General features: G+C 41.7%; 1 pseudogene; it reads left to right on the forward strand.

Moving 5' to 3' along the window:
- Window positions 1-7,763: 7,763 nt before the first annotated feature.
- On the forward strand, window positions 7,764-8,095 carry LOC123819539 (annotated as a pseudogene).
- Window positions 8,096-20,942: the final 12,847 nt, after the last annotated feature.

Consider the following 20,942-nt stretch of genomic DNA (forward strand, 5'->3'; position numbering starts at 1 on the left):
AACATCTACAGAGTGGATAAAGCTGAACATCAAATCAATATTTTGGAACATAAGGAAGCAAAAAACAACCAAACAGAACAACAAGAAGAAAAATGAATAAAAAAATGAGGATAGTGTAAGCAGACTTTGGGGCAACTTCAAGCATTCCAACATTCACATCATAAGGGTACAAAATGAAAAGAAAAAGAGCAAGTAATTGGAAAACTATTTGAAAAAATAATGAAAGAAAACTTACCTAATTTGGTGAAAGAAATAAACATGCAAGTCCAGGAAGCACAGAGAGTCCCAAACAAGACGTATGCAATGAGGTCTACTCCAAGACACATCATAATTAAAATGCTAAAAGTTAAAGATAAAGAGAGAATCTTAAAAGTAGCAAGATAAAAGCAGTTAGTTACTTGCAGGGTGTTTCCCATAAGACTGTCAGCTAATTTCTCAAAGAAACTTTGCAGGCTAGAGGGGGTTGGAAAGAAATATTCACAGTCATGAAAAGCAGGGACCAACAGCCAAGATTGCTCTACCCAGCAGAGAACACTTAGAATTGAAAGGCAGATAAAGAGCTTCCCAGACAAGAAAAAAACTAAAGGGTTTCATCATCACCAAACCATTATTTTATGAAATGTTAAAGGGACTTATTTAAGAAAAGAACATCAAAACTATGAACAATAAAATGTCAATAAATAAATATCCATCAAGAATAGAATCTAAAAAACAAACTAAGCAAATAAGAAGACCAGAGACAAAAATCATATATACAGAGAGTGTTTTGATGGCTGCCTGATGGTAAGGGGTGTGGGGGAATGTGAGGAGGTGAGGGGACTAAAAAGTACGAATAGGTAGTTACAGAATAGCCATGGTGATATAAAGCACAGTATAGGAAATGGAGCCAAAGACTTATATGCATGACCCTTGGACATGAACAATTGTGTGGGGATTGCCTGAGGGAGTAGGAGGTACTGGGTAGATGGGAGCAAAGGGGGAAAAATTGGGACAACTGTAATAGCATAATCAATAAAATATAATTAAAAAGAGAAAGAGAGAGAAGAATAGTATGTATATGCTGCTGCTTTGCGGTGAAACACTCTGAAGATATCAATTAAATCCATTTGATCTAGTGTGTTGTTTAAAGCCACTGTCTCCTTGATTTCCTCTCTGGAAAATCTAACCATTGAAATCAATGGGATATTAAAATCCTTGACTCTCCTCCTCCTCCTTCCCCCTCCTCCTTTCCCCTCCTCCCCACCTTCTCCTCCTTTCCCCTTCTCCTCCTCCTCCCCCTCCCCTTCCCCTTCCTTCCTCCTCCCCTTCTTCTTCTTCTTCTCCTCCTCCCCCTCCTCATTCTCCTTCTCCTCCTCCTCATTCTCCTTCTCCTCCTCCTCATTCTCCTTCTCCACCTCCTCATTCTCCTTCTCCTCCTCCTCCTCATTCTCCTCCTCCTCTTCCTCCTCCTCCTTCTTCTTTTTCTTCTTCTCCTTCTCCTTCTCCTTCTCCTTCTCCTTCTCCTTCTCCTTCTCCTTCTCCTTCTCCTTCTTCTTCTTCTTCTTCTTCTTCTTCTTCTTCTTCTTCTTCTTCTTCTTCTTCTTCTTCTTCTTCCTCTTCTTCTTCCAAGCCCTTTATATTTCTTGCAATACTGCTTTGGTGTTGATAAATTCCTTTAGGTTTTTCTTGTATGGATGCTCCTTATTTCTCTGTTGATTTTCAATGATAGCCTTTCTGGGTAAAGTAGCTTTTGTTGTAGGTCCTTGCTTTTCATTATCTTGAATATTTCATGCACTCCTTTCTGGCTGTGCTCCCTCTGCCAGAGCTCAGGATAAATGGCTACAAATGAAATTTTGTGTATTGGCCCTTTAAGAAGCTCTTTGTGTCTCCAGCCATCTCTCCCTGGCAAACAGAAACCCTGTTGCTTTTCACAGATGGATGTTATGTGGGTTCTTTTCTCTCTCTGGTACTGTAGGCTGGTGAGCCCAGCTTAAGGTTTAGATTCCACACTTTTCAAGGTTATCCCCCAGCCATTGAAATATCCCTCTGGAACTTTAGCTGCCACCCATGGGAGCCCAGCCAGCCCTCTCATGCCTTCTCCACACTCCCTACCAGTCTTGTTGTGGTGAAGCGGTTTCTTCTGTCTGTCCTTGGTTATATGGCTTCTCTCCAGCTAGTGTTTAGTTGGTTATTCAGGATTATTTTTCTATAATTTAGTTGTAATTCCAGACTGGCCCTGGAAGGTGGTTAGTGTAGCTTCAACTTACTCCTCCACCATTTTGAATCTTCTCCAAATCTTATCTTTTCTTTCTTTTTCCTACATGTCTTAGGAAAGATACTCAGTATGCATAGTTTAGGACTATTTTTCTGTTATTCTCCTGTTTTACTAAGGAACATTTGGTTTTTCAACCACTGCTTCCTCTTTAATCTGGTGGGGGTTTTTTGTTGTTGTTTGTTTGTTTGTCTTTGTCAAGGGAGGTGGTACCTGAATGACTTCCAGTTTTGGAGGATGCACTCTAGCAGGAAGTCTGCTGGAATCAAGGCCTGGTTACTTATAACCTAGAATTGGGGTTTCAGATCTGCTTCTAGCTTCCTAAAGAATTGGAGCATAGCCCTGACTGGTGTGGCTCAGTGTATTGAGTGCTAGCCTACAAACCAAAAGGTCACTGGTTTGGTTCCCAGTCAGGGCCTGTGCTTGGGTTGTGGGCTGGGTTCCCAGTGCGGGGCATGCAGGAGACAGCTGATCAATGTGTCTCTCGTGCATGGATGTTTCTCTCCCTCTTTTTTTCCCTCCCTTTCCCTATCTCTAAAAATAAATAAATAAAATCTTTAAAAAAGAAAAAAGAATGGAGTGTTGGTGGGCAGGGATACGGATACTACCACTGCTTGCCAAAAGGAGGTTGTAGATCTTTCCCTAAGTTAAATCATGACCCAACTGATGAGACAATGGCAAAGCCTATCATTCTGATGCCAGTCACAAAATTTGCATGCGCATTAGCTGAGGTAAGGTTGCCTAGGCTGGTCCCTATGGATGTGAGGCCTGTGATGGAGTCAGGCGTGGGGTTCTTGAGGTGGGAAACACAGTTGTAACTGACAGTTGAAAACCCTGGGGATAGATATTGCCTCAGTTCTGAAGAAATGGGAGAGGAGAATAGAGGGAATTGGAATAGGGTCGGGGGTGGAAGACACACAAGCCAAACTATCTTCTCCTTTTGCTTGAGATCTATAGGATGTGAGAAATGGAGGAGTGTTCTAGGCTAATAAAGAGGAGAAATCTTAATGATCTTTCCAGGAAAGTAGTGGTGGTTTTCTCCAGAATCAGGGTTGCACATCTTTTCTGTCATTTTATGATCCCTTCTGGTCATTGGCATGGTGATTGTTACTGGTCATAGCACTGGCGGGTGAGTCACGTAACATAGAGACTAGATTATAATGAAGTTTGAGATCCTTTGGAGGTCAGCTCTGTAGCCATCTCTGCTTGAACTGATTTAAGCATATTCTTTTTTTTAAAGATTTTATTTATTTATTTTTAGAGAGAGGGGAATGGAGGGAGAGGAGGAAATGAAAGTCCATGTGTGGTTGCCTCTTGTGCAACCCCTACTGAGGACCGGGACATGAAAACCAGACATGTGCCCTGACTGGGAATCAAACCAATGGCCCTTTGGTTTGCAGTCTGGAGCTCAATCTACTGAGCTGCACCAGCCAAGGCTTATTTAAGCTTATTCTTCATGGCTCACCATGGGCTATTTCCTGCCGAGAAGAAGGAAAAAGAAAAAAAGCAAAAAAGCACAGCTTTGTTCTGCCAGGTGCACTAGCAGCATCTGAGAAACACAGTGCTATGACCAATGCTGAGCCATCAGATGGCATCACTGCTCAACATTAGACAACACAAACTCCCTCCACTTCAGTTTGGGGGTTTCAGCAGCACCTGTGAACTTTGGGAGCAGAGCCACTACACCAGATCTTAGCTGCACCATTGGAGACCTCAGCAGTACAGTGGAAACAAATGGGATTTACAGCATCAATCACTTCCATGAGAAACACTTGAGCCAGAATGCATGTAGCCCCCCTTGCCAGAACACCCCAATGGTGATTAGAGGCCCCAGCACTAAGAACACCCATGTGTTTGGACACACTACTGCACCCACCTGATGTCTCATCTTTGAGGGTGTGCCCAAGCAGAGCTCTCTTACTTCCAGTCGAGGGCCCAGCACCACTGCCAGCAAGACAGCCTTTAGTGGGGCTTTTGTCCAGGCCTCCACCCCCAGCTACCCTGCCTCTGCTTCTGCAGTGGTAGTGATAGAGAACGTTGCCACTAGGGTTCCCCCATCACTTCTCTAGGACTTGGTTGAACAGAAAACCTTTGGGCCATCAACCTAGTCTTTTTCTCCAGGTTGGGATCCACTACTTTGGGGGCTAACAGGCAAATGCTTCCTCCAGAAAAAGCCAGTGTCTACCTTCCTTCCAGGCTGGACAGCATTTGGACCCTATTTACATGTGTGACAGAATTCTAGCCCTGACCTCTGCCACCTAGAAACAAACCAGGTACCCAGAGATACATCCCAGTTGCAGCCCTGTCCTGCTGTTCTCCCCAAAGCTGGTTGGTATGATGCTATTGTCCAATCCCAGTGGTCAGAGGCCTCAACACAATAGATAGAGATGCTTGGCCAGTTCCCTTTCAGCCTGGAGCAGTTGGGACCCCCCAGCCCCCTCCATCTACAGTTGACTTTTTTCCTCTTGTTTTTTACCTCCCTGAACCTTTTTGTCTTGTCTATAGTTTGTAGTAAAATTTTGTTCTTGTTTTTCTGCATAAATCTCAGGTGTATGTGTCTGTGGATCAAGTGTATAAAGCACTGACTAGTATAAGCAGTGATGTGGGAAGCAAGGCCTAACTATTTAAAGTTCCCTGTGGTCCAGCTAATGGAGTATGAGGAGTGGTTTTAGCACTGATGACACAATACCATCAAGGTTGGCCAGTTGCATTCCATGTGGCCGAATGTACCAAACTAATTATGTCTCCTCACCATCAGTTCTGCTGGAAAGGCTGCAGAAAGTCATTTTTGTTCATTAGGGGGAATGAACTTGAACAAGAAGTTTCTGCCCTCAGGAAAATATTTCAGACATGTTACAACCTGAGCAGTTTTGGGTAAGAGCTGGACTTGTAGGCTATAAAGACAGAGGAGAATTACTGCTGCCATTCATTAACAGGACAAAATCCCCCTTTTTAGGCCCTCTTTTCCAGGGCTAACTTGATTGACTTTTGCTTTATGAACCTCTGTCTTCAGGACTAGAAAATTTCTGGAAGTGCCCCGAAGGCACAAAGGTTCCAAGAACTTACAAACTATATGTGCCTGACCACAACACCTGGACCCTGCACCCAAAGATAACATCAAAACAAGCTTCAGCCTATGTAAGACCAATGGAAACATCCTGCTCTACAACCACCCTGATTACCTAAGAAAAACCTGAAGCCCCTATATTTTGCTGCTGGTGTATCTCTCTATGCTAAGCCCCTGTCCTCTCTTGGAGAGTGAATAAAAACTTTATTCTCTGCACTGTCTTCTCTTTGTGGCCCATGTCACTGGCCACCCTAACATTCATGGTATTCTAACACAGACAACAAATAAGAATCAGAGAAACCCACTGACCTTGGGATTTTTCAGTTAACTTCAATAATCATTCATTCAGCAAATACCCTGTAGGCAATGAGGACCAAGTAGAGAGCAAGAGAATCTGGCCTGATTGTTTTGTGAATTCTGCAAATTTTGCCTTCAATAAGGAGCCTTAAGGACTGTAAACTCAAGTTCAGATCCAGTTCCTTGTAGCAGACAGTTGTGATGAATGTATGATGCATGATGGCAGGGACAATGTCTGGGACAATGGCAGGAAATGTATGAAGCAGGGATGGCAGCGTGAGAAAGTGTAAGATTTCATAGAGGATCCAAAAAGACAAGTGGGATGCAGCAAGTGGGAAGGGGGTGGAATAGTAAGCACATTACAAGAAGATCTGAGAACATTACACTTCTTGTAAGCACGTTATAAGAAGCTGCGATATTTCAGGGAGTGGCAGTGGGGATGGAAATACAAGGGAAGTAGTGAGAAAGAAGGCAGGATGAAATCAGAGATGCCTCAACCCATAGTCACATTGAGAAGACTGAACTTGAACCATAGACACAGGGGTGGGAGACCACTAGAGGCTGTAAATGGCAGAATGACACTGATCTCCGATGAACTCTTCTTCATCTATAGCACACCTTAATAGGTACTAATTATGATCTTTCCATATCCCTTTCCTATTTGGATTTTAATTCACAGAATCAAAATATTGATGAGGATGTGACATAAAGTCTAATTTCTGACTAGTAAGACTCTGATATGCCTGTTAGAAATCATAAAAATTATTTTTTTGTCACTCAAAGGATGTTATCAAAAAAATGAAAAAGAGAGCAATATAGAGAAAATTTGACAAATTATATATCTGACAAGAAACTTATACCTAGAATATAAAAAGAATTATTACAATAAAATTCAATGGGCAAATGAGCTAAGCAGACAATTGTACAAAGGAAATAAAGAAATCACCATCAAGCCCATAAAAAGATGTCAACCATCATTAGTTATCATGGAAGAAACAAATCAAAACCACAATCAAAAGCACTTCACGTTATTTAGGATGACTATAATCCATAAGACAGGTAACTGTCTTGGCAAGGATGTGGAGAAACTGGGAACCTCATATACTGACTAGAATACAAATGAAAGTGATGTAGCCACTTTCTCTGGCAGTAAGCACTCAAATAATGAAACAGTTACCATGTGACCCAGCAATTCCACTCCAGTGCTTATACATACAGCAAAGACAAATGAAAATATGTTTCCTTTCTCAGCTTCCAGCCCTACCAGGGCTGAGGGCTGCAGCTCCTACATCCAGAAAGGAAGCCCCATTCCCACACCAGGCCCCATTCCCCTGGTGCCCCACTGTGTCACACTGAAGGATGTACAAGTGCCAAGGAGGAAGGCGATGACCAAGCAGGAACCCAGCACCCTTTCCCCAGGGAGACTTTGTTAGTCACTTCATGTAAATGAGATAAAGAAGCTGAAGTGCTTAGCCAGTACTAGGCATATGATGATGTACTAAAATAGCATTCACTATTATTATGATTTTTGTTCTTTATTAAACATGGGCATTGATAGTAGTGGGCTCCAAGTGGTTTGTGGAGAAGTAAAGTTGGGCTCGAGATCAAGATGGGAAGCAAGTAGGCTGATTCTTTAGAAATAAATTATTAGTAACAAATTACTACTTACATAATGCACTGCTTATATATGCCTGGTACTATGCTGTGTGCTTTACATACACCACCACCTGGAATTCTCTCAACAATCCTGAAATTTGGAAGCTCAGTGAATTAGTGCTTTGGAAGCATTAAAAAATAAAAATAACAACAATAATATAAAATAAATGAGAATGGAAGCCCCTTCAGTAATATGAGTAGGCAGAAACCCTAGTTGAGTATTAATACAGGACAAAATTCAAAGAATATTAACCTCATATTTCTATATCTTAATTCTCTTTGCACTGAGTTGCTTCTTTATGGAAAAGAGGGGGCTGAAAAAATACTAAATGATTGATCCTGCTACAGATGGGATACCTCATTTTTTTAAAAGCAAAACTTTTAATTTTGAGATAGTTGTAGGTTTGCATGCAGAAACAATACAGACTTTTCTTTTTTGCCATCTTGAAGCCTGTGGAGCCTGCCAGAATCAGGACTTCTGCAACAACAAATATGTCTGGAAGGCTGTGGTCCAAGGCCATTTTTCCTGGCTATAAACGGGGTCTTCAAAACCAGAGGGAGCACACAGCTCTTCTTAAAAGAGAAGGTGTTTATGCTTGAGATGAAACTGAATTCTATCGAGGCAAGAGATGTGCTTATGTGTACAAAGCAAAGAACAGCACAGTGACTCCTGCTGGTAAACCAAACAAAACCAGAGTAATCTGGGAAAGGTAACTCGTGCTCATGGAAACAGTAGCATGATTCGTGCTAAATTCCAAAACAACCTTTCTGCTAAGGCCGTTGAACACAGAATCCATGTAACGCTGTACCCCTCCAAGATTTAAGCTTATTGATAAATAAATAACAACCCTGACTGTGTTGGGGGCCCTTTGGCAAAGCAAAGGATTCTGGTTTGGGGGACATGGTTGAGTTGCAGGTTCAGTCCTTGGTCAAGATGCAAAAGGGGGCCAATTAATAAATGTTTCTCTCACACATCTATGCTTCTCATCTTTTTCTCCCTCCCTCCCCTCTCAAATAAGTAAATAAAATCTATTTTAACGAGTAATAAAAAAGGAACAATACAAAGAAATCCATATCCTGCACCCAGATTTCCCCAGTGGTAACATCTTGCAAAACTGTAGTAGGAGATACTGACATTAATACAGTCGAGCTACAGAACAGATCCATCACTACAAGGATCCCTCATGTTACCTTTTTATAGCTACACCCATCAGCCTCTCATTTGTTTCAAGCATGTTCTTAATTGCTTGTTTGAGCATGTTTAATATGGCTGCCTTAAAACCTTTGTCTGATATTTTCAACACCTCTGTCATCTCAAGATTGGCATCTATTGGTTGTATTTTTTCAGTCCATTTGAGATCTTTCTGGTTCTTGGTATGCTGAATAATTTTTTATTGAAAACTGGACATTTGAAGTATGAAGTGGGAGTCTCTGGGCCATATTTAAACCCTCTGTTTTAGCTGAACATTCTGACACTGCCCAAGTGGTGAAGTTCCTACCTCATTACTGTCTGATCATTGCAGACATTCAGGTTCCCTACTTAGTCTTTATTAACCCCTGAGTGGTGAGATTCTCCTTAGTGATGGAGAGGTGAATGCAGTTACAGCTCCACCATCAGGGATCCAATGACACCTCAATGGCAGGGGCCAGTACTGAGAAAGCCTGAGCCTCTCTTAAGTAAGAATGCTGTTCACTCCCTCCCCCCCCCCTTTGAGCCTCTCCTACATAAGGTTAAAGTTTCTCTTCAGGTACTACCTGAGAGCTCTGCTCTGTGTATGCTCTAGTATACACTTGGCCAAAAAAGCTAAGGTTTCCAGAAAAGAAGAGCTCCCCTCTCCCCATTCATGGGTTGACACTGGCCAGTTAAAACAAACAGTTCCCCAAAGCAGAACTCCCTTCTGCTAGTGCACAAATTCCCTGAAAGCAGAGCCCCTCTCTGCACGGGTGCTGGTGGACACCTGCGGGGGGTGGAGAGTGGGGTAGCCAGGCAAGGTAAACAAAGGGTCCTGGAAATCAGACCTCCGTTTTGGGCATACGCTGGTCAACACCTGCCAGGTAAAGCCAAGGGTTCCTCAGAAGCAGAGCACCACTCTGCCCACCCACTGATAGACACCTACCCAGGAAAGCAAAGTGTTTCTGGAAAGCAGAGCTCAGGCATGCGCATGCGCTGACCTATCTACACCTCCCGGTGCTAGCAAAGATTTCCTGAAAGTAAAGAGCTCTTTTCTGTAGCTATGCAGTGGATACCAGTCCATGGAGGAACCAGAAAGCAAAAACGGGAACCTAAAAAGCAAAGAGCTTCATGCTTGCATAAGGATTCACATACCAGCTCCCTGTGGGAAGCTTCCTTTTTTTAAGGTTTGGAAGATTAATTATTTTTATTTTAATTGTTGTTCAAGTACAGTTTTCTGCCCTTTACTCCCATCCCAGCCCACCCCCCCCATCCTCCCACCTCCCTACCTCCATCCCATTTCCACCCCCCCTTGTTTTTGTCCACGTGTCCTTTATATTTATTCCTGCAAACCGTTCCCCCTTCCCCCTGAAATTCCCTCCCTTCTCCCCAGCGGGAAACTATTAAGCAAAGAAATCTATTCTGAGCATGTATTGGAGAAGTGAGACCTGTATAAACCAGACTCCAGCAGCATTTCATGGATCCATTATTCTATGTTAGTGTATACTCCCTCGATCCTTGCTGCATCAAGCTCTCTCCCTTTGTTTTTTTCCCCACCACTCCTTTTGCATCTGTTTTGTCTCTCTTGATTTTTAATCTCAGGGTCAAGGGAGGGCCAGAACTTTTATGCCAGGGCTGTCCAACTTTTTGGCATCTCTGGGCCACACTGGAAGAAGAAGAGTTGTCCTGGACCACACATTACATACAATGTGACATGTAATCACACACACAAAAAGTCTTATAATGTTTTAAGTAAATTTATGATTTTGTGTTGGGCCCTGTTCACAGCCATCCTGGGCTTCACACAGCCTGTGGGACACAGGTTGGACACCCCGGCTTTTATGCTACTAGCAGTGTGAGTGCATCATTGGTGCTTCCATGGGATATCACTGATACCATGGGTAGGGAAAAGACCTCACTGCTCCTGTGTGCTGGGAGAGCCTCCTCCAACACCACTCCAGTGAAGAGAGGGTAGACCTCTTTACTGCTGAGTGGAGGCTGGAAACCCAAGCTCTCCCCAATATCCACTGACACCAGGGAGTAGAAGCCTGCTTTCATCAGTATTAGGCAGGGATCAATGTTCCGACTCCCCACTCAGCCTTGTCTGACACCACCACCAACTGCTTAACCACCAGAAAGGTGCTGAGGTGCCTCATTACAGCCTGGTGATGATGGAAGTCAAGACTCTCCACTAGGTCTTTGCTGGTGTGGGTGGGTGATTTTTTTAAACCAATAATCTATGGTTTCTAGTTTGTGCCTGCCAGGAAGCCCCCACCCCCATGATACAGATGAGAAACTGAACAGCTGGCTTCTTAAAATTAGGTTGGAGACTAGTTCTCTGAGAACAATAAGGGGAAAGGTCAGAAGGGAGAAACGGGGCTTTTGACCTAGATTAAAGCTTCAGTTAGTCCCTGTTAATGAGAGAACTGAGTAACATGTGCTGGCAAGGCAGCAAGGGGTGATAGCTGTGAACAGGAGCTTTGGAATTAGAGAGCTCTGGTTGCAAATTTGAGCTCTTCCATTAATTGGCTGTATGACCCTGGAGAAGTTATTGAATTTCTCAGAACCTCATCTATAAATATGAGAATTGTTCATTTATCATGCTTTGAGCCCCCATTCCTTGTAAATAACTGTTTGTTATTATCTTTATGACTACTTAGTCACTGCCCATTGCTCTTCCCAATATCTCTGCTAGGGACATTGTGGCAGATTGCAAAAATGCCTAAATTATTCTGCTCCATCTAGCCCTCCCACACTGATTCCAGCCTTGACCATGTGACTTACTCTGGTCATTGGGATGTTGGCACACATGACACACATACAGAAGCTTGAAAAGTAGAAGAGGTTGCTCTCTTTTGATACACTTAGAGTCCAGCCACCATGTCAGATATCCCAGGCTATCCTGCTGGATTATGAGAATCTCATGGCCCAGTAGCACCTCATTCCTCCAGCCAGCAGCCACCAACCACCAGACATGTAAATGAGGACATCTTAGATCATCCAACCATGAGACAACCTTCCAGCTGACCACAGATGCAAAGCAAACACACAGCCAAGCCAGCCCCCAAAGACATAAGCTGAATAATGTATGTTGTTTTAAACCATTAATACTTTGGAAGGGTTTGTTACACAGCAGATAAATAATACATGGCCTTTGCTTCCCACTCTATGGATGAAGAAACTGAAGCTCAGAGAAGCTTGCCAGAGGTCATGGAACCATGGCTCAGTGTCTTTCCCTACATCTTGCAGTAAGGGCCCCTCTATTGTCCACAGCCCTCTGAAGCAGCGGCAATTTTTGATTAGATAGCTGACAAGATGAGAGCTGTGCTCGCTGCCTCAGCTCATTGGCCTGCTGGAAGATCCGGGCCATGGCCTTGGCCACATTAGCCTAGTGGAAAAGTAATCAGCTGTTCAGAGCTCTGTAGAGATAGGTCCACCCTGAAGCATGGGGTGAAGATACACACAGTGAGCTAGAGGATGCAGGCTCTTTGAGAACCCACCATTCAGTGGGGGACCTCCAAATGTTCACCATTGCCTCTGTGTCCTGGCCACCTGCTCTATATATCTGACAGCCAGTATGGAGGAGCATAGATATATGAAGTTTCTAAAATTTGTATGAATGAAAAACACTGACCTTGGACAAGGTGGATTAATAATGGCAAAGACAGTATCCTCCACAGAGCATGCCCTGTATGGCAGATTCTGGGTTTGGCACCATACATGCATCACCCAATTTTCTTCCCCCACAGAACCCAGTTTGGCCCACAAAGCCACACACTAGCTTATCCTGCCCAATCATCACATTTTGTCCAACCACATTTCCAAAAACCCAATCTTCTCCCCATCGTCACAAGTTCTCCAAACTTGAATAGTACATATGATCTCAATGAATGGCAGAATCTTATTCTTGCCATTAACAAAAAGAGAAAAATCTTCCTTCTGGAATTTTGTTGAAAGGGTTGCAATTAAGTTGGCTTGTAACTCATCGTTGAACTTATAGCAGCTGTCTGTCCCTTTGAGGCAGGAGATAGAATAAGTAATCCTGAGACACTGCAGTTGTCATCAGTCAGCATCCTGATTTCCGAGTCACCTTGTGACACCTGATAATAATTAGCATTGTGGTTCCCTCCCTGAGTGGGCAATCAAGGAGGATTGTGGGAAACTGCATGTGTAGAAGATTAAGTAAAAACCCTATAAAGTCTGTTCAGTAGAAGAATGTCATTCCCTGGTCAGAGATGGCTTGCTCCCATGTCTTGGGAAGTATACTTTCCTTAAGTTTCCTGATTGTTTTGCTTTATAATATCTGTGTGGTCAGTCCAAATCAATTTGTTTGTGACCACCAAGAGCCTGGACCCCATATCCATCTGCAGCACCTTAAGATCATTGGCCAAAACAAGTTACTCTCATGCAAGCCTTCGTCTCAGAGAAGCAGACAAAGAGAAGCAGAAAGACCTCCTCTCACTCCAGATCACATGGCTTCTCCCTATTTTACTCCAGACCTCTCAGCGGATCTCCTCTCTCACTCACTCCAGACCTTGTGATAGACTCCCACTTCTCTTTCAGCCCCTCATTTAAATGCTCAGCCAGGAACTTCCTGGGTCATCTCATATCTGGCCCCTTCTATGATGTGTTATTGTCTGCCCTTTTTGCCACTTCCCCTACATCTTTTACCTCCTTTGGCTGCCATATTTAGTCAGAGCACAAGTTCCCAATAAACACATGGACATCCAGGGGGTCATCTGCCCCTGCCTCTCTTGAGGGTGCTATATAAGCTCCCCCTGCCCCCCAGCTATGTCATGAGTCACTGTACACTCTTATAGTCATATACACAATTCTCCCTGGGCAGCAGCCTTTTTCCCTTCATGAAGGCATGGCTATTAACTTGCATTTTGTCATGTAATGTGTCCTAAATACTGTACTTCCCATTCATCCCTGTGTGCACCCTGCTTGCAATCCTGCCTGAAGACAGGATTGGGGAGGTTTTCCCCTATTATCAGGGAAACCATGCTCCGTACCCCATTATACTACTACTATGAAACTAGTTCTCTGAGTGCCAGGGAAGCAGGTAGAATATAGATAATAGATCTCTATAAAATTTGTGCTTTTGTTTTTTGTTTAAGAAAACCTGCTTTACCCCCCCAAATCACAAAGATAATCTATGTATTTTTTGTAAAATAACACTACATTGTATAGTTTTACTATAAACTACCAGCAATTATGTAATACCAGAGAGTACTTAAAGGATTAAATGTATTTTTAGGATTTGACCATGAAATTCAACACTCATTTATAGAGCATGATTTTTCCTGGATAAGTACTAACTTGCAATTCAACTCTGCACACATCGCCATAAATGAAAAGTGTCTTGACCATAAGTTTAGTTTTTGCTCATTTTGCTAGAATGTAAGACATCTAACATTAGCTTAAGTGATTCAGGCTTTACTTGATGGCAGTAATGGCCACCAATGTTAAGACTGAAAAGGAAGGACATGTAGCTTTAAAGAATCTTTAAATAAAGTGTTGAAACCAAAAATTCAGGGGTGTTATCAGCAAATTATATGCTTCCAAACAAATTCAAAAAATGCAAGCTCCTGTAGTTTAAAAAGATACAACTTTGCGCGGGCTGCGAACCAAAGCATCGCAAGTTCGATTCTCAGTCAGGGCACATGCCTGGGTTGCAGACCACGGCCCCCAGCAACCGCACATTGATGTTTCTCTCTCTCTCTCTTTTTCCCTCCCTTCCTTCTCTAAAAATAAATAAGTAAAATCTTTAAAAAAGATACAACTTTGCACTTCTGGGCTCTGACTCTTCTATATACCTGAACTTCCTGGAGAAATTGCAACCTCTGCTGTCTGCTCTAGAGCTCCATCAGCATCTTGACTTTCAGGACCTAATGCCAAAAACAAACAAGCAAACAAAAACCATCAGAACCAGAAATAGGATGCATATTTTTTGAAGGATGTGTTTGAAAGAGTTCAAGTGTTTTAACATGTGTTCTAAATAATGTTCTGTGGATTTGAGTGTGCTGTTTACACTAAATGCATGCCATGCATATTACTCCAAATAACTGGATCTTGAAGTTCCCATTCCCACCTTTACAGGTGTGTGTCAAATGTAGACTATTTGTCTGTAGAAGAGAAGAACATTATTTTCTCTTTCCTCTTGTTCTCTCAACAATCTCTATTTTCAAAAGTTTAGACACTCCTAGAGTGCTATCTCCAACTATTCTGATCTACATGGAAAATGGCTAGAACAAAGTACTCATGGAGTTAAACACACTATTGGACAAATGTTGGTTAAACAAGCAATGGCAAAAAAAAAGGGCACATGTTCATTATATTTCCATCTCTGTATAAGGAGGAAAAGAGAGGGTACATTACACATAATTCAACATTCCTTTTCTTTCTGCCTTTCTTAATCTTGTTAAGCAGTTAACTATTCTGAGTTGCATTTTGTTTTCCTAGTTTCATCCATTTATATTGTGGTTTCATCCATTTATATAGAGTGCTATATTTTTCTTGTGTTAAATGTACTTATTTCATTTGATTGCCTACTGTGAGTGGCCTGAAGAATCTTATGAGACCAGTAGTAGTTTTTGCAAAATCATTGCTTGCTATGCTTAGTCACTGCCACTCTCTGATACCCATGTTCACCCTTTTTCTAATATTCTGTTTCCTCAGGTCAAGACACCCAATGCCAAAATTAAGGTTACACAAAAAACTGAGGTCAAAATTGTTTTATGACTTTTTAAATTACTTGAGTAATAAGTTTAATCACAAAATATAGAAAAATACAAAAAATATAAAGTGAGTGATCTTACTGTGTATAGATAAGCACTATTAACATTTTAGTATACTATGATCACATTTTATGTCTATAAATAACAAGAAAACATTTTGTTTATATGTATTTCTAAATACATCTATTTTGAAACAGATTGTAAACTTCTGGTGCTGGCCCAAATGGAGTAAGGCTCTTGCAAACTCTCTGTCTTACAACTTACAATTCAGACTCTGGGGAGACACCAAAAAGCAAATGGTGGAGAACTCTGAAAAGTAAACAATAGCAGGCGGATTGCAGACTGAAGTCAAAACTTGAACAACAACCTGTAATAATGGTGATTATAGTGGAGCAAATTATTAATACATGCAAAATATGGATGGATATCAAAAGCATTGTGCTAAATGAAGAAAGAAAGCCAATGTCAAAAGTTCATATACCAGCCCTGGCTGGTGTGGCTCAGTAGACTGGGCACTGGCCTGTGAAGCAAAGTGTTGCTGGTTCAATTCCCAGTCAGGGCACATGTCTGGGTTGCAGGCCAGGTTCCCAGTAGGGGGCATGTGAGAGGCAACCACCCATTGATGCTTCTCTTCCTCTCTTTCTCCCTCCCTTCCCCTCTGTAAAAATAAATAAATAAAATCTTTAAAAATAATACATATATACAAAAATATGTTTGTCACCCTGATTGGTGTGGCTCAGTGGGTTGGGTGTCATCCCACACACTGTAAAGTCACTGGTTCGATATCTGTTCAGGGTATGTGCCTGGGTTGTGGGCCAAGTCCTAGTTGGAGGCATGCAAGAGGCAACTGATTGACGTTTCTTCTGCACATCAATGTTTCTCTCCCTCTGTATTCCCCTTCCTTCCCATCTCTCTAAAGAATAAATAAATAAAATCTTAGTTTTTTGTGTAGGCCAGAGCTATCCGACAGAACTTTCTCCAATTATGAAAATGTTCTATATATATACTTTCTGTTATAATCAGGTGGCCATTGAGCACTTGAAATGAGGCTAGTGTGACTGGAGAATGATATTTTTATTTTAATTGAATTTAAATTGCTACATGTGGCTCTTGGCAACCATGTCAGATGGTGTAGATTGAGATATCATATGTTTATGAAATGATATATGCAAAGCTGGTAACTGTGGTTACCTCTGGAGAAAGGTTTTAGTGTCTGGGGTGCAATTAAGTTTTATATTTCATTGACTTTTACATTTAATTTAATTTAATTTAATTTTATTTTTCTTAATCCTCACCTGAGGACATGCTTACTTACCCTAGAAAGAGGGGAAAGAAGAGAGAAAGAGGCAGAGAAACATTGATGCAAGAGAAAAACACTGATCAGTTGCCTCACCCTGAGTGGGGACTGAACCCACAACCAGCCATGTGTCCTGAGTGTGGATGGAACCCACAACCCTTTGGTCTGTGGGACAATGCTCCAACTAACTGAGCCAGGGCTTCATATTCTTTAAACTGTGTACCATGTGCTTAATTTTTTTAATCAATGAAAAGATATAATACCCACAAAAGACCCCCTTGTTTGATGGAGACCAAGGGCTCCTTTTAAAACCTTTGTAAACAACCTAAGAGTGGTGTCTCTGGCTTCACCCCCACCTTAAAGCATCAGGCATCAGGAGATATAAAGCTCAACATTGATGTTCTTTTCAAGGTGGCTCCTCTGGGAAAAGGACAAAGCTGAACTATAGCTCTGGCATGGATATGTTCCTGTTACCAAGTTGCTTCTCCAGGTTCCAAAACCAGGCAGAACTCCATGGGTCCATCATCAGCATCACTGAGGAGAAATTGGATCACTGTAGCAGGAGACTGGCCTAAAACATCACTGTGGCCAAGCACAGTGAAAGAGCCCGGGTCCCATGCTCCTTGTCCTTCCAGGTCCAGGCCAAAAGAGCAATGAAGTCATCAGAGTGGACAGGCTCTTGGCTTTCAATGCTCTTAGTAAAGACAGCAATGGTGTAGGTACAGAGAAACTAGTCAGAGGCTTTAAAGGGTTGGGAAAGTGGAAACCAATGAGGTGAGAATTCACTGTGTTCTTTTGGGGGCAAATGGGACTGGAGCTGTACTTTGAAGATTAAGTTATCTCATGAATGAATGTGTTGCCATATTTGAGGGAGAGGGAACCTCTCCCAGATAATGGATGCCTACAGAACCCAAGGAGGAGGTTCTTTTCTGACCCTTTGGAAAACACCCGAGCAAGCAACCACTTCAGTCTCTGAAGTCTGAACTGATTGGAATCATTTCAAAGCAGGGCTCTTAATGTCAAATTTTGGCTCCAAGACTTATAGTGTGATCGTGGGCAAGTCATTATATTTAAAACCTTCAAGACTCAATGTACCAACCTGATAAATAGGATAATAAAATTAGGTTTAATCATAGGAAATAGACAGTATATTTGACCATGTTTAACCAACAAAAAATAGCATTTTAATGCTTCCACTTTACCTTTCTTATTTTGTGGAGATATTCTGAGGATTCCATGAGCTAGCCCAGTACCTGGCACTTGATATATTTTGGTCAGTTCAGGTATTTAAAGTTCAAAATATTTGAAACTTTGTGTGGGCTACCAAACCCCCTAGGTCTCCATGTTTTTTGGTTATAAAATGGGAAAAATGCTGTAGTAAGGGTATTATGAATCATGTCTGCACACTCTGTACAGTAGTCCTTTCCCCAAACTTCTCAGCTCAGAGGGTAGGTTTTTCTGACCAGGTAATTTTCTCTCCCAGGAAATATTTTTCTGCAGTCTAAATAAATACCAGAAATCTATGAAACTTAATAACCATCCCTGACCTGTATGGCTGAAAAGCACAAGGTCACTAGTTTGACTCCCTATCCAGGCACATGCCTGGGTTGTGGGTTTGGTCCCCCTTGGGGTGTGCGTTAGAGGCAACAAATCAATGTTTCCCTCTCAAATCAATATTTCTTTCTGTGTGCATCTCCCTCTCTTCCCCTCTCTCTAAAAATAAAAATGAACAAGTAAAATATTTTTAATCAGCAATTTGGAAGACAAGGTAGCAGAAAACACCCAATCAGAACAGGAAAAAAATTGTATTAAAGAAATGGGCATAGTTTAAGGGACCTTTGGGACAACATGAAGTATACAACATCCACATCACAGGGGTATGAGAAGGAGAAAAGAAAGAACAAGAGATAGAGACCTATTTGAAGAAATAATGGCCCAAAACTTCCCTACCCTGGTGAAGGAAAAATACACACAAGTCCAGAAAGCACAGAGAGACTTGAACAAGATGAACCCAAGAGGCCCACACCAAGACACATAATAATTAAAATGCCAAAGGTAAAACAGAGAGAATCTTAAAAGCTGCAAGAGAAAGATGGTTACTTATAAGGGAGCTCCCAAAAGACTGGCTGTCAGCTGATTTTTCAACAAAAACATCCCAGGCCACAAGGGACTGGCACTAATTCAAAATGATGAAAACAAGGAACTACAACCAAGACTACTCCACCCTGTAGAACTATCATTTAATATTAAAAAAGAAATAAAGAGCTTCCAGACAAGGAAAAGCTAAAAGACTTTGTCTCTCGCATTGATGCCCCCCTTCTCTCTTTATCTTCCTCCCTTCCTTCCCTTCTCTCTAAAAATCAGTAAGTATGTCCTCAAGTGAGAATAAAAAAAAAAGAAGAGAGGAATATAGCTAAAAGAATAAAGTGGCAATAAAAACATACCTATCAACACTCACTTTAAATGTAAATGGCTTAAATGCTCTAATTGAAAGGCATAGGGTAGCTGAATGGATTTAAAAAAAAAACAAGGCCCATATCTTGAGAATGATCCATGTGCGTTTGAGAAAAATGCATATTTTGCTTTCTTGCTTGAAATGTTTTGTAGATATCAATTAAATGCATTTGATCTAGTGTGTTGTTTCATGCAGCTATATCCTTATTGATATTTTGCATGGAAGATCTGTCCATTGTTGACAATGGGGTGTTAAAATACCCAACTCTAACTGCATCGCTGTTGATCACTTTCTTAAAGTCCTCCAAAGTTTTCTTTATATATTTAGGTACTTTTATATTGGGTGCATATATGTTTACAAGAGTTGTATCCTCGTGTTGTACTAAGTATTATGTAGTGTCCTTGTTTGTTTCTTATTATGGCCTTTCTTTTGAAGGCTACTTTGTCAGACAGAAGTATTGCTACCCTAGATTTTTTTGTCTCCATTTGTATCCCTTCACATTCTGCCTGTGTAAATCTTTTGCTTTGAGATGGGTCTCTTGTAGACAGGATATATGTGGGTTGTGTTTTCTTATCCATTCAGATAATACCCTGTGTCTTCTCCTTGGAGCATTTCATCCATTTACATTTCAGATTATTATTTTGAAATATATTTTATTGATTATGCTATTACAGTTGTCCCATTACCCCCCTTCATTCCCCTCCACCCTGCACACCCTCTCCCACCCACATTCCCCCCCTTTAGTTCATGTCCATGTGTCATGAGTTCTTTAGCTTCTACATTTCCCATACTATTCTTGCCCTCCCCCTTTCTATTTTCTCCATACCATCTATGCTACTAATTCTCTGTACCTTTTCCCCCGTCTCTCCTCCTCCCACTCCCCTGTTGCTAACCCTCCATGTGATCTCCATTTCTGTGCTTCTGTTCCTTTTCTAGTTGTTTGCTTAGTTTGCTTTTTGTTTTAGGTGTGGTTGTTAATAACTGTGAGTTTGCTGTCTTTTTTACTATACATGTTTTTTTATCTTCTTTCTCTTAGATAAGTCCCTTTAACATTTCATAAAACAAGGGCTTGGTGATGATGAACTCCTTTAACTTGACCTTATCTGAGAAGCACTGTATCTGCCCTTCCATTCTAAATGAAAGCTTTGCTGGACAGAGCAATCTTGGACGTAGGTCCTTGCCTTTCATGACTTGGAATACTTTCTAGCCCCTTCTTGCCTGCAAGGTCTCTTTTGAGAAATCAGCTGACAGTCTGATGGGCACTCCTTTGTAGGTAACTGTCTCCTTATCTCTTGCTGCTTCTAGGTTTCTCTCCTCCATTTTAATCTTGGGTAATGTAATTATGATGTGCCTTGGTGTGTTCCTCCTTGGGTCCAACTTCTTTGGGACTCTCTGAGCTTCCTGGACTTCCTGGGAGTCTATTTCCCTTGCCAGATCGGGGAAGTTCTCCTTTATTATTTGTTCAAATAACTTTTCCACTTGTTGCGCTTCCTCTTCTCCTTCTGGTACCCCTATAATTAGGATGTTGGAGCATTTAAAGGTGTCCTGGAGGTTCCAAGCCTCTCCTCATGTTTTTTGAATTCTTGTTTCTTCATTCTTTTCTGTTTAGTTGTTTGTTTCTTCCTTCTGGTCCACTCTATTTGAGTCCCAGTTTTCTTCCCATCACTATTGGTTCCCTGTGCATTTTCCTTCATTTCACTTAGTGTAGCCTTCATTTTTTTCATCTAATTTGCAACAGAATCCAACCAATTCTGTGAGCATCCTGATCACCAGTGCTTTGAACTGTGAATCTGGTAGTTTGGCTATCTCTTGGTCGCTTAGTTGTATTATTTCTGGAGTTTTGATCTGTTCTTCTGTTGGAGCCATTTTTTTGTGTCTTGTCACGGCTCTTATGTAGGACAGGTGGAGCCTTAGGTGTTCACTAGGGCGGGTCAACCCAGTTGCTGGGTTGTGACGCTGTATGTGGGGGGTGGGGTCAGAGAGGGAACAATGGCGCTTGCTCTGCTCT

The sequence above is a fragment of the Phyllostomus hastatus genome, unplaced genomic scaffold (genome assembly GCF_019186645.2).
Source record: "Phyllostomus hastatus isolate PE091 unplaced genomic scaffold, TTU_PhHast_1.1 phas_contig_113, whole genome shotgun sequence".
Taxonomy (NCBI): Eukaryota; Metazoa; Chordata; class Mammalia; order Chiroptera; family Phyllostomidae; genus Phyllostomus; species Phyllostomus hastatus.